At 41.4% G+C, this 13,240-nt stretch overlaps 1 protein-coding gene across 5 annotated transcripts in view; it reads left to right on the top strand.

Annotated features, from left to right (window-relative positions):
- cd276 (CD276 molecule) overlaps positions 1 to 12,304 on the top strand; it is a 100,943-nt gene extending 88,639 nt beyond the window's left edge. For 2 of the 5 annotated variants that reach the window (XM_044133967.1, XM_044133985.1), the window contains exon 9: positions 7,552 to 11,433. The gene's annotated coding sequence lies outside the window, so the exon portion shown is untranslated. Of the gene's footprint in view, positions 1 to 7,551 lie in introns of all 5 variants that reach the window. The other 3 variants (XM_044133999.1, XM_044133992.1, XM_044133977.1) reach the window with 3 other exon arrangements.
- Positions 12,305 to 13,240: the final 936 nt, after the last annotated feature.

Genomic DNA, 13,240 nt, shown 5'->3' on the forward strand with positions numbered 1-13,240 from the left:
TTTAGAGTTTATCTGAGGTTTTAATAGATTAAGAACATGCTATCCTAAAAGCTTTCTGATACTCAACTGGTTCATTAGTTAAAAAGAACTCATTTTATTCTCATTTGCTAAAATGACCTGTCCATTCACTTGAACACACTCCATTTAGTCTATGCAGTCTGCTAATATGAGCGTAGCGAGGCAGTGGCTGTAATCTAATAACACAGAAGTATTTTTACTTGAACAACAGTTTTAATGCCTGACTTTGTGTAAATCACAAAAGGTGCTCTCAGAAACCCCAAACACTGCAAATCGTGTGTTGGCGTCGGGCTGAACTACGCCTCTAGCTGAACGTTAACTCTTTGACTGAACTCCTCAAAGTCACTTGCTCTCGCTCACTTCATCTTAAAAGGTGACACTCACCTTCACGCCGCATCTGGGAGCAAATCCATCACAACACAGGTGGGAGACGTCTGCTGCGCCGTCCTGTGTGACTCTAAATATTCATCCAGATTAACACGCTGACAAAAATAAGGCCCATAAGGTAAATGATTGACTTGCCTGAAGAGGTGGACAGCATCCCAATATGTGCGCTGAACAAACAGGGGAGTCTTTCTTCTCTCATCCCGCTATCTTCCTTCAGGTACCGAGTCACCTCGCCTTTGGGGTTTACCACAGGAGTCTCTTCAAATGATCCTCTAGTCTAAAGTGAAAAATCAAGATTAATGCACCTCCACGTCCCACCCAGCCTCACAGGGCGGTGGGGGGGATCTCATAATTAACACCAGGGGGGCTGCAGAGTGTTTTTTAGAGAGAGGCTGGGCCATACCATGTAGGGCACCGGTGTCAAACTCCAGTGCTGGAGGGCCGCTGCCCTGCAACTTTTAGATGTGCCTCTGCTGCACCACACCTGAATGGAGTAATGAGGTCATTAGCAGGCCTCTACACAAGGAGGAGGCAATTAAGCCATTTCATTCCAGTGTTTTGTACATGTGGCACATCTAATAACTGCAGGACAGCGACTCTTGAGGACTGGAGTTTGACACCCCTGATGTAGGGGGGAGAAGAAAAAAAAAACAGATCAAGGGGTATGATTTTTTTCTTTTGTGTGTGCGTGATACATGCCGCTGCTTTCGAATAACACTGTGGCAACAAAATGAACTGTCAGACGCCTCACTCTGGCTCAGTGTTATTGGAATAAAGTGGAAAGGCCTGTAGCGGGAGCTGCTGCATTACTCCATCATTCAAGTAGTGATCATTGTTATGTGTTGTGACCTATGTGAATTATCACTGCTCAGGACTCTTCCTTCTGTTTCTTTTTCTTTTTCTCCCGCAGAGACCTGCTCCTGCAGAGTCTACATATTTCAACAGTGTTTCCTGTTTCCAGTAACTGTCTGCCACATCCTCTCATGTTCCTGTAAAATATCAACCCAAGGCACAAAACATGCATGAGCGGCTATATTATAGGCTCCAGTAAACAAAGAGGCATATAAAATCCTTGCCAAAACACAAACTTCGATGTGTTTTGTAGGGATTTTAGGACCAACACAAAACAGGGATGGACATGTGGGTGGGGAAAAGAATGCATACATTCTCTGCAAATAAAAATGTAAGTACAGTGTATCACTGTACTTACAGCTGCAACCCTTTTTATGTATCTACTGTATCTATGCATTTCACACACAGAGACCGAAGCCTTTTTGCCCATTCTGCTTTGTAAATTTCTCAAACTTATTCAAATTGGATGGAGAGATTATCAAGGTGATCACAGTTAACTAACAATGTCTCATCTGACAGGTGAGTCTTTTTTTTTGTTTTGTTGCATTCTTCCATAAAAGCAGAATTTGCTAGCTTACATCAAGGAGCTGTTTTCTCAACAGATTTTCCCACCTGAGCTGTGAATCCTTGTAGCTCCTCTCGAGTTATCATGAGAATCTGTCATTATAGCATGACAAACCGTGAGACGACTTTGCAAGGTACTCTGTGTCTACTTTCTTAAGGCCAAAAATCCCTAGTCATCCCTGTTCCTGTTATATTTTCCTTCTAATGAGCGAGACTTTCGCCGCCATTTAAAGCGGTCTTTGATCCATAGTTTCTCCGGCTTCCAAAACATCTTTTAAAGTTTTTTTTTTTTTTGGACTTCTGCTGTATATTTTCTCATTATCAGTCCTGTATTCGACCAATACTCAAGGAACGAACCAATTATATCGCTGCAAGCCGGCCCCAAATTCTAACAGGCATTTTGTTGTGGATTCTTTTAATAAATGGATGAAAAATAATGCTGTTTGCAACACAGTAGTAGTATTTATAAGGGCTTTGCTGAAAACTTGTCTTACAGTAGATGATCAACTGAAAGTTTATGCATCTCTTCTGCCCTGTGCCAGGTCGTTATTAAATGTTATCTCCCTATTTGTTAAAAATAAAACTCTTAGAAACTGTTCAATAAAGGAACTCTGAGTCCTTAGAAGCAAATTATGAAACCGTTAGCTTAACAATTTTCTGCAGTGTTGTAAGCCATGGAGATTTGATAAAACGCAACATTTTACAGTCATGCATTTTTTCGTATATTTACAATTGATTTGTCCATTAGGGCTGCACAGTGGTACAGTTGGTAGAGCTGTTGCCTTGCAGCAAGAAGGTCCTGGGTTCGATTCCCGGCCCGGGGTCTTTCCGCATGGAGTTTGCATGTTCTCCCTGTGCGTGGTGGGTTCTCACCGGGTTCTCCGACTTCCTCCCACAGTCCAAAAACATGACTGTCAGGTTAATTGGTCTCTCTAAATTCTCCCTAGGTGTGAGTGTGTGTGTGAATGGTTGTGTGTCCTGTATGTCTCTGTGTTGCCCTGTGACAGACTGGCGACCTGTCAAGGGTGAACCCGCCTCTCGCCCAGAACGCAGCTGGAGATAGGCACCAGCAACCCTCCTGACCCCATTAGGGACAAGGGTGAACAGAAAATGGATGGATGGATGAATTTGTCCATTAAAGAAAAAGATACAAACTACAATTTTATATGATTTTCCTTTGGTTGGTCCTGATTCCACCTGGCATCGCCTCGTAAACCTGGCATCAGACTGGACTCCCTGCTGTTGGGATCGTACATACCGTGCATTTCTGTTTTTGACTGGAGAAAGAGAGCTGGAGCGGTTGCAGCTTTTCTTGTGCCAGGACCTTATAAAAGCGTCATCATCATACAGTTTAGTGTCAGTCTTGAGTGAAGACCACCCTCTAATGTGAGTGACTGCATCTCCTTTGGGGCTTCGCTGCCTCTACAGTTCATCTGGAGTTCATAGCCACTGCCACTCAGGACACATACATGGATTTAGAAATAGATTTCTGGAGCCTTTCCAGAAGTTTCCCATCAGACTTTTAAGATGGAGAATTTGAAAATATTCCCGTTTGGAAATTTTTTATTGACATCTTTATAATTAATGGAACTTATAGCAAGTTATGGGAATTTTATCGGGCAGAAACATCGATATAAACATTTTTGTTTTACCAAATGCAGACATCCATGTGCTAATTTCAAAGTAAAATAATGAATTAGCATATGAAAAGATATATTAGTTATAGATTGAACATAACTGCCAAATAAAATAATACAAAGTAACTTTTTTTGTTGTACTCCATGGGCACAAATGTGTGGCTTTAGTAAACTTGTCTACTGAGTCACGAAATACAACTCAATAGTTCATGTTTGTAGGATCTTGGTTTAGCATAGATGTAGCAAACAAATGAGGTGCTACAAATGTTTAGGTATTCTGATTAATGAGAATCTAGCTTTTGAACCTCATATGAACAAACTGGTTTCTAAGCTGAAACTTAAATTGGGATTGCTTTTTAGAAACAAAAAGTGCTTCTCACATCAACTCAGGCTTCGTACGCTACAAATTGTCCGTCTTTGACTGACTGTAGACCTTTTCACTTGCTGGTTTTTGACTATAAATGTATCTATGGGCATCTTCCTACATATTTATGCCCACGTTTGTCTACAGAACAATTTAAAGTTATCATCTCTTGTTAGCTGGGTGTAATTTCGATCAATTCTAAAGGACAGAGAAATCCAATCACTTGGCCCTAATGTGCGATTATGATTTCTCTTGCTTATGCATGTTGTGTATTTGGTCTTGAATCTTGCATCAGGTATTTGTTGTACGTTTTTTGCTGCCATCTTGGCCAGGTCACGCTTGGAAAAGATATCTTTTAATCTCAATGAATAGTTTCTTCCCCACTAAATAAAGGATATATACAACTAAAAATAGCACCCCCTAGCAACACAAAATCAGTTATTGCTAAAATTCTGAGAACTTTACCAACTTTACCAAATCACTTGATTGTACCATGAAGTAATATACTTCTTGTCATTCAAGCCTCTCTCCCAACACCTTAGTTAGCAAATCTGGAAGATCGGTCGAAACATTTCTTTCTTCATTAAGGAAATCAGACTCCCTAATGGGAGGTTTCAAAACAACTATGATGGCATTGTTTATATTCGAGGTGTCACTTATGAATAGTAATGTCTAACATTGGTGATATGTAAACATCTCCCCTGCTAGTTTAATGCCAATGGGACTGTGGAGCACCACAATTTGCTTGGAATAGTGCATTTCCATGCGTGGTTAAGTCTAATAACAATTGCCTATTATATTTCTTCCCACGCTGATGAGTCTAACCACTGTCTAAATATATTCCACACCTCTCTATTCGTATCCTACCGGACCCTTGGGATCCTATTTTCACTGCAGGCTTGTAAAGGTATCTGCTTAAATGTAAATGTATCCTTAAAGACAGAGGTTGTATATCCTCTGTGAGCGGTGTGCATTATACTTTGTAATTATCCATTGTGTGCAGAGAAACTGCCATGATGTGTTTTTCATCATCAGGTAATCCTCTCCTAAGTATCAGTAAAGTTTAGCTGCTTCCTCATTATGCTGACTTCGTCTTCAAGGTTATTCCCAGTCATTTGCTTTCTCAGAGCGACGCCTGCTTTGATAGTTGCTCCGATTGTTGTTGTTGTTTCTGTCAAAGTCAAAAACTATGGCTGCAGAGGTGTTTTTTGTTTTTTTTTACAAGTTAACTTTGCTTTAAGCTAAGCTAGGCTACTGGTGGAGGTAAAAAAAAAAATCATTTTCATTTTGATGTAACTGAGGACAGACTGTGGTTTTCAACGCTTTGTTAGATTAAACCCATTGCACCGTTCTTGTAACCAGCCTCCTATGTCCTTAGTAAATTAGCCCGCGATCCGGTTTACCTGCACTAAATGGATCCGTCCATCAGCTTGTCTCCGAGTTGTTAGGGCTGAGGTTTCATTGTTTCTGCCGTGACTGCTTTGGATCCCCGACTCAGAGAAGCTGATTGTTGGAAACGTTGGAAGGGATTTTATTCTTTGAGTCTTTTCGCCTGGAAGAGTTATTTTAGAAGACTCCAAATAGCTCTGCACCTCTGTGAAAGTACAGGTTTTTCTTATTTCCTTTTTTCACCTCTGACCCTCTCACTCAACCAATCCACTCTGAAACACTCTTGCGTAGTGATCTCTCGAGGGACGTTGAGGGATTTGAATGTGATGAACGATGCATGTGTGAGAATTGCGCTGTATTCATTTGGGTGATGGATAAGATGGCAGATCGAATTGCATCTTGACAGGGAGCAAATGGAAGCCCGAGTGTGTGTTTTTTTTTGTTAAGAATCTCTGTTTAACAGATATTTTTCCCGGCAATTTTTAATTTGCTGAGTTTTCCATCGTTTGCAACGCCAGACTCTCTAACTGCGTCAGTTTTTGTTTTGACATTTTCACGCAGTTAGCGGGGCCTGTAGGGTTTTCATTCAGAATTAAAGCGCATCGCATCGGCTCTCATGTGTAAAATATAATAAAGGGATGATAATTAGTGTCAGTCATGTGCTACGAACAGCTTCCTGACCGAACTATAACTGGAATGGATTATGAAGCGAGTTCTTAAAAGATGAGACGAGACAAGAACAAGACAAAAGAATGAGGAGAAGTGTTGACAGCTGACAACTGAACAGAACACAAACAGATATTCCCTCCATCCCAAGTCAGAGATTATTACTTCCTCTCAGATTACATACAGTATGTGCAATATCTGGAAACTGAAACGAATCCTCTCCCTGATGACCGGTTGGACTGTAATCATTTAAAACTGCTTTCAATAAAGCTAAACTTCCGAGCCTATAGCTATAGCTAAGCTATGTTGCCTTTAAAAGCTTCAAGTAGGGGGACGTCATGTGTGACAATTAAATTCCACCCGAGTTAATTCAAACTGTTTAATGATGCAAGGAGAACAATTTCTTTCTCAGTGGGGTGGTCCGCATGGGCTACGAGGAAGAAACAGTTCAGAGACGCGCAGAGAGGATGTCTTGATTTAAGAGATGTGTTGGTTGTTGTAGCTGGTAATTTTATGATGTTAAATCTGTGTGGAGTGTATTTGCTCCAATTATTTCACACACCAATCAGGCATAGCATTATAACATGCCTAAGAGTGTGTCGCTCCCTCTTTTGCTATGCTGGATCCCTGAGTGTGTGCTGTGATTTGTGGTGCCGACGTGCTAGCAGCAGATGTTTTAACTCCTGTAAAGCTGTGGTGTGGCTCCTCTATGGATTGGATTTGTTTTTTGTTTTTTTTTTCCTGTGCGGATGCTGGATTGGGTTGAGATCTGGGGGAATCTGGAGGCCAAGTGCACATCTTAAGCTTACTATCAAGCACTTCAAACCGTTCCTCAACCAGTTTTAGCGTGGGACAGGGCTCAACACCCTGTTGAGAAAGCTCACAGTCATCAGAGAATACTGTCTGAATGAGGCAGGTGGTCCATGTCAAAGTCACAGAATGACATAGCTATAGATAACAAGTCCTAAGGGTGTCCAGGACATCGTCCAATGCATCACACTACCTCTGTCAGCTTGCCTTTTTTTGGCAATGCATCCTCATATTCTCCAGATCAAGAAACACTTGCACTATTTTTGTATTTTTCCAGGTTGCGTTATCCTGCTGAAAGAAGTCTCTGCATTCAGGGAGTCACCTTTCTTATCATCCCAACATTAACTTCTTAAACATCATCTCGAGCCATTCTGTAAGGTCGCACCATATGGGGCAGCCTTTGCTCATCATGTGACTCTTGGGGCTTCTGGGGTTTACGGAGACATCGTCGCTGTTTTACCGTCATTCCCTCCTTGAACCACTTGAGATGCAGTTTTCTCTGACTTAGCCGTCTTGCCATGACAATTGCCCTAGTCATACTTGCCTTTCTTACCTTTAAGACATCAACTTTGAGGATAAAATGTCTACTTGCTGCTTAATATATGCCACCTATTAACAGGTAGCATGACTCAAAGATAATCAGTGTTATTCACTGCAGACCGACCTCACCACAGGGGTGAGTGGTTGTAATCTGATGCTTAATCAGTGCATGTGGTTGCAGTTTCTACTGCAGACATGTTTTTTTCCCTTCATAATAGGTTAGATTTTTATTTTTTTTTTACTCAGGTTTCTTTCTTCATGTCCTCTGCTATAAAGAACCCAAAGTTATCTGTGTGCTGTTTTTTTGTGTGTGTCTCTTTTCAGAAGTCGAGGCCAGACAGTCGGGGTGGGAGAAGGAGGAGATGAGTCTGGCGGGTAATCCCAGTCCACCTATCCATCAACCTAGAGACTGTTTCCAGCATCCCCTGCAGAATGTCAAAGCCTCGCTGAGCAGAAGATGAGTCCATCATCTCCTTTCTTAGACTTTCCCTCGAGTTCCCATCCAAACACATAAACACATCATGTGCCATTAGTTTCTATTGCCTTCCTTTCATTCTCTCGACGGAGACACGCAACGGCGGGTAAACGCAGTTGAATGAGTCGTGTTGTCTGCGACACGAGGAGCGGCGGGCGCTTTTGAAAACGACAGGATGTGACAGGATCCTTTGTCTGTCACTGACATCACTCTGCATGCGTTGCGATGGGGCGTGTGCCAGAGATCTGCTGTCTAATAGGAAGTGAGACACTTAAAGAGATGACCCTGCTTCAGTTGCCAGAGAGAGAGAGAGCAAGAGAGCGAGCGAGCCCGGCTCTCCTATTACTCCGCGACTTGCTAATTAGTGTCTGTCGCTGGAGTAACTTGTACCTGTCAGTGTGCGCCGCTCTCCTATATTCAGTAAGTCGAGGCAATTGAAAGTGAACGCCAGCGAAGCTCCAACAAACTGCAAATGGCGGATGTGAAACACTCTGATCCCTCTCCCTGACCTGACAGCTTTTACATGTAAGAAATTGTTTTTAATGAAGAAAGACAATCTCGGCTAGTTTCTACAGCTGACGTAGAATGTTTTATCTCCTCCAGCCTGCGGGGGGGGGGTGGACATTTTGTTTTACTGCATCCTTTTGAACTACTTAAGCGAGTCCAAGTGCCATAATGTATGAATACCAAAATCATTTGTTTGAAATAAAAAAATAACAATAAATTAAATAAAAAAAAACCCAGTGCCTATTTACATTAAAGAGACATGGTGAAACTGTCGGCTCATTGGTAGGTATTGGTTTTGTTCTTGGGTGGGGACACTCTGTCTTCATTCAGGCGGAACGAGGTCGAGTTTATTACAAACGTTTCTTCCCTTCTACCGCAGGATTAGCCAGGCTGTTCAAATTCACCCTTCCACATTCCATTAGGTGATTTATCCGCCAACTACACTCCATAATGAGCAAAGCGTGAATTACGGTCAAAGTAATACAAATATTTCATTTACATGCAGATCAACTCTGACATGCTGAATTGTTCCCAGTTAGACGCAGTCCTATTTTAGGGCTAATCTCTCTCTGTTTGCAGATGCTCAGTCATTGCAAACATTTTACTCGTTTTGAATAATGGATTTTCTCTGCGAATGTTTGTTGCTGTCATATGCTGAATAGCTACCTTGCATGAAGTCTGATTTCAGTAAACCATTACTGAAATACCTCTCAGCCTCTACACACACACACCCATTCACACATAGCACGTCTTCCTATCTTCACAAGGACTTTACATTGACTTCCAGTCATTTTTCATTCATTTCTATAGCCTTATACTGACCTTAACCATAAACTTACCCAATACCAGAACATGCATAAGCCTAAACATGAACTCAACTCACACAAACAGTAGTTCTTCCTATAGGGCCCAGGATTTGGCCCCCATAAGCAGGAGTGGATCCTCATAATGTAGCATTTCTTGAAGATAGGGGCCTTGCAAGGTGAGGAATGCCAAAACACACACACGCCCACAAAACACTCACTGTCCTCGGTTTAAGCTGTGTGAGAGTGTTGATCAAACCCCAGGTTGTGCCCAAACATCCACATCTCTCTGTACAGTCGTCCTTGACCTTGGTCTGCGTCCTCACGCCCCAGACGCCTGCGTGAAATTAAATTACAGATTAGTGGCTCCAGGCCCAAAGAGGGCTTTATTTGGTTGGCTCTTCTCAGAGAAGCGCTCATTTTCTCATTCAGGAATTGGGAAGGGGTGAAATGCAGTGGGAATTAAGGAAGAAAGTGCCAGTCTCGGAAGATATTTTTGTATTCTGCGAGCAAGTGATGCCCAAATACTGAAATCTCTGCAAAGACTTCTAAATCTCATAGGAAGAGGGGACAGATGCCCAGTGGAAATAGGTTTTTCAGTTGTATAAACTGGTGCTTGGAAGCAAAAATAACACTTGTCTGTATTTGTATAGAGATATTTTTTCTCCCTCGTCAAGAAGGACAAGACTGAAAAGAAGAATAGTTTTGTTTTGTTTTTTCCCAGCCTCTGGATGTGCAGTCTGGAAATTAAAAAAATCATTCTTGTGAGACAAAAGAAGAAAACGACAGGCTCTCTTTAATTTAGAAGTCTGTCAAGCTTTTCACAATCCCTAATTCCAAATTGCGTTCACCTTGCATAGCATTCAAATACAAGTGACCCACTCAGTTGGCAGTGAAAAAGGGTCTGGTGGTTGCTACTGCGTCACAAACAGTGACTTAGGCTTTAGATTTTCTTTCCTAAAAAAGTGTATTTTCTTAAAAAAAAAAAAAAAAAAAAGACAAACAAAAAACTTCCAGAAACAAAATGTAAGAGTTTTAATAACCGTTTACCTTTCATTGTGTTCAAGCTTGTGGCTCGCAAAATTTAGATTTATTTTCATGTCAAGAATCAAGAACAATGTGGGCGTGCTGTGGTGGCGTAGAGGATAGCGCAACCCACGTTTGGAGGCCTTGAGTCCTCGACGCAGCCGCCGCGGGTTCGATTCCCGGACCTGACTGACATTTGCCGCATGTCTTTCCCCCTTTCCTGTCCGTCTACAGTCATATAAGGGACTCTAGAGCCCACAAAAAGACCCCCTGGTGGAAAAAAAAAAGAATCAAGGACAATGTGGACAAATCATACATAAAAAAAGTTGCAGCTCAAGAAGCAGCCAAAAACAATAATGCCAGTTTGTTTGAGGCACCCATGGTGTCAGGTTTGTTTTTTGTTGTTCAAAACACTAAAAATCTGACATCATTTAAATGTTGAAACGTTTGTCCCAGTTTTGTTCTTCTCTGATGTTCACTAGCATATCCCAACACTTTTATTTTCTTTTGTTATGACCTGTCCAGGGGTGGCCAGACTCTAACATTTATGCAGATCCCACTTTTTTTTGCACATAATCAGCCTTATAAGTCTGAAACTAAACTACAGTATATGAGCTTTTGAGGACAACTCCACAACTTTATTCACAGAATAACAACATCACCAGTTCGTGATGTTGTTTAAACTGACTTTTTTTGTTGGTGTCAAAACTGGTTTTATGAATTATATGAACAGTGAAAAGTTTACAGTCACACAATTTATTTTTCCAAATGTTTTCCTTTTTTTTTTATATATACATATATTTATAATTTACCACAATCTGCCTCACACTGCAGTCCAAAGACACAGGATATCAATCATAGCACACGCACTGCCATGCTGCATTTAACTTGATCCAAACAGAAGCCCTCATTAAAGTTGTCGGTCAAATTAGGACAGCTTTGCTCTTCAAATTTTAGTATGGGATGATGCCCTGATGAAATTTGTTTTTTTCACTTGAACTTTATTTAGTGCACACTCAACAATGTGACAGCCTTTTACTGCTTCATAAACAATATCTGATCAAACGGGAGGAGACAAATGCCAAGTTCTTCTCCGTGCGGATTTGCACCTGGCCTGCATTCAGCTCGCAATGGACCACCTGAGGTCAGTGGCTTTCTGGCCAGCTAGTCTGGAAAAAGAGATTTGTTTGTTCCAGTTTAATAAAAAGACTGATCCACATCAGAGACAGCGAGCGAATGCAATTAAGCACATGGTAGTAAAGAAAACCAGCCAGATTCAGGGGCTGTGCAAGTGGTTAACAAGAGGAAATGCAGAGCTACTCCATCACAACTTATCAAGATGCATGTAAATAAAGAGCTGTGGCTGCTGTAGCTGGTGGGTCAGCTACTTGGAGAATAGGTGCAGCAAACACAATCGGCTCAGCTTTCTATATGTATTGTTATTTTGTTTTGAAAAAGGAAAATCTGTATTTTTTCTGTCAGAGGTTTATGACTTTGTTCTTAATGCTGTGTAGACAAAAAGACCAAGGAGTGGGAGTGGATTTGCACGAAATGCATTTTTTCAAGCCAATATTACTCATCCAAATCTCTGCTGCAACGCTAACAATAAGCTCTTAATTGAAGTGCTCACCAAAGCTTTTCTTTTCAATATTTTAGATAAAAATCCCCAAATGGGCGAACCTTCTGAGAATAATTTGTAGTTCCGGTCCACACAAAAGTCTACGAACAGGTGAATACGCGGATACCGAACCGCAAATAGGGTGGGATCCACTGTTGGTGGGTTTCGCAGCACGTTTTGGCCGGACCAATCGTCTGTCACCTGGAGAGAAAAAAATCATCGGAGTTACGGTGCGGTTATATGCACACAAAAGTCAATACAATACTGTTGTGATTAAGAGAGAGAACATTCACGCCAGACATTGAACTGCTGACAATATCTCTCTGTTTTATTCGCCTCACAAATTCCAGCAGCTGTTCCACACAGTGGTCTACATGCACCTCAGAGCCAATGGGAGAGCAGCTGCTCGTCTGATTGCTTTTGTCATTCATAGACTGGACTTGATTTCCTCAGAGGCTCCCAAAATTGTCCATTGAAATCTCGGCAGCTGTATTTTAAGAACAAATGTCACAGGAGCCACAACTCTAGAAGACACTGTCGCCGATGATGCATACAGATCACTACCAATACCTCTGCTTTGTGCTTGTACAGGTTTGTACACAGCTATGACAACACACAAATCTGCCGTGGGACGCGGGACAAGTGAAAGCCATCAGAATACTGCCAGGCAGCATCTCACTCCAAGCGTACTTTGAATGTAAAGACTTACAAAGTTCTTTTGATGAGCGCAAAGACGTTAATTCAACTAGATTTTTTCTGTAGGATCAGTAATTACAATCGAACAGAAAAACATCTAACCAAATAGTGAACCATTGGCAAACAAGAAACTGAAATGTGATCAAGAAAAAGAGACTTTTTACTCAGGTGAGTTTCAAGAGAGTCCAATTGTTGACACTAGCTGCGTTTCCGATACAAATGCGTGTGAAACTTTGTCAATATTTCGCCAATGTTGGGGAAAAAAAGACACAATTTTGTAATTGCTGATTTCCATTAAATAAGATAGCTAGATAAATAAATTGCATGAATGCAGTTTGTTCACGCAATTAGTCATTAAAAAAGCAAAAATGTAATTAGAAAAGCAAAACTTCCTTACAAGAAAACCTTCAAAATCAACATTTCAGCAACGTTAGCCTGGAGAAATAACCAAACTAATAACATGGTTTAACCAGTGTACTTAGGAGTCTAGGTGACTCATTAGAGTGGCGGGTGTAAATAACCTCTTTTTTTGAATTGTTAGGACATATTTCTTCAATAAGACATTTTCTTAACCTCTAAATGAGACTAAAATATCTGAAGCAAAGGTCTAGAACCCCATCCTGCAACTTTTCGAGGCATTCATCCCTTGTCCAACAACCCTAGATCAGATGAACACCTCGTCATCTGTGGAACTGAATGGCTGAATGCGGATGAGGGTATTCAGTCATTTGATTCAGGTCATTTTATCTAAACCAGGGGTTTTCAAAGTATGAAAGGGTGAGCCCCCCTTCAAGGAGCTTAAGGCCTGCTGCCTCCCGTGGAGGGCGGAGGGGGGGGGGGGTAACTAAGTTACTTTCCAAGTCAAGTAGTAACTAACTGCAGGAAAGT

This window comes from Gambusia affinis, linkage group LG02 (assembly GCF_019740435.1).
Source record: "Gambusia affinis linkage group LG02, SWU_Gaff_1.0, whole genome shotgun sequence".
Classification (NCBI taxonomy): Eukaryota; Metazoa; Chordata; class Actinopteri; order Cyprinodontiformes; family Poeciliidae; genus Gambusia; species Gambusia affinis.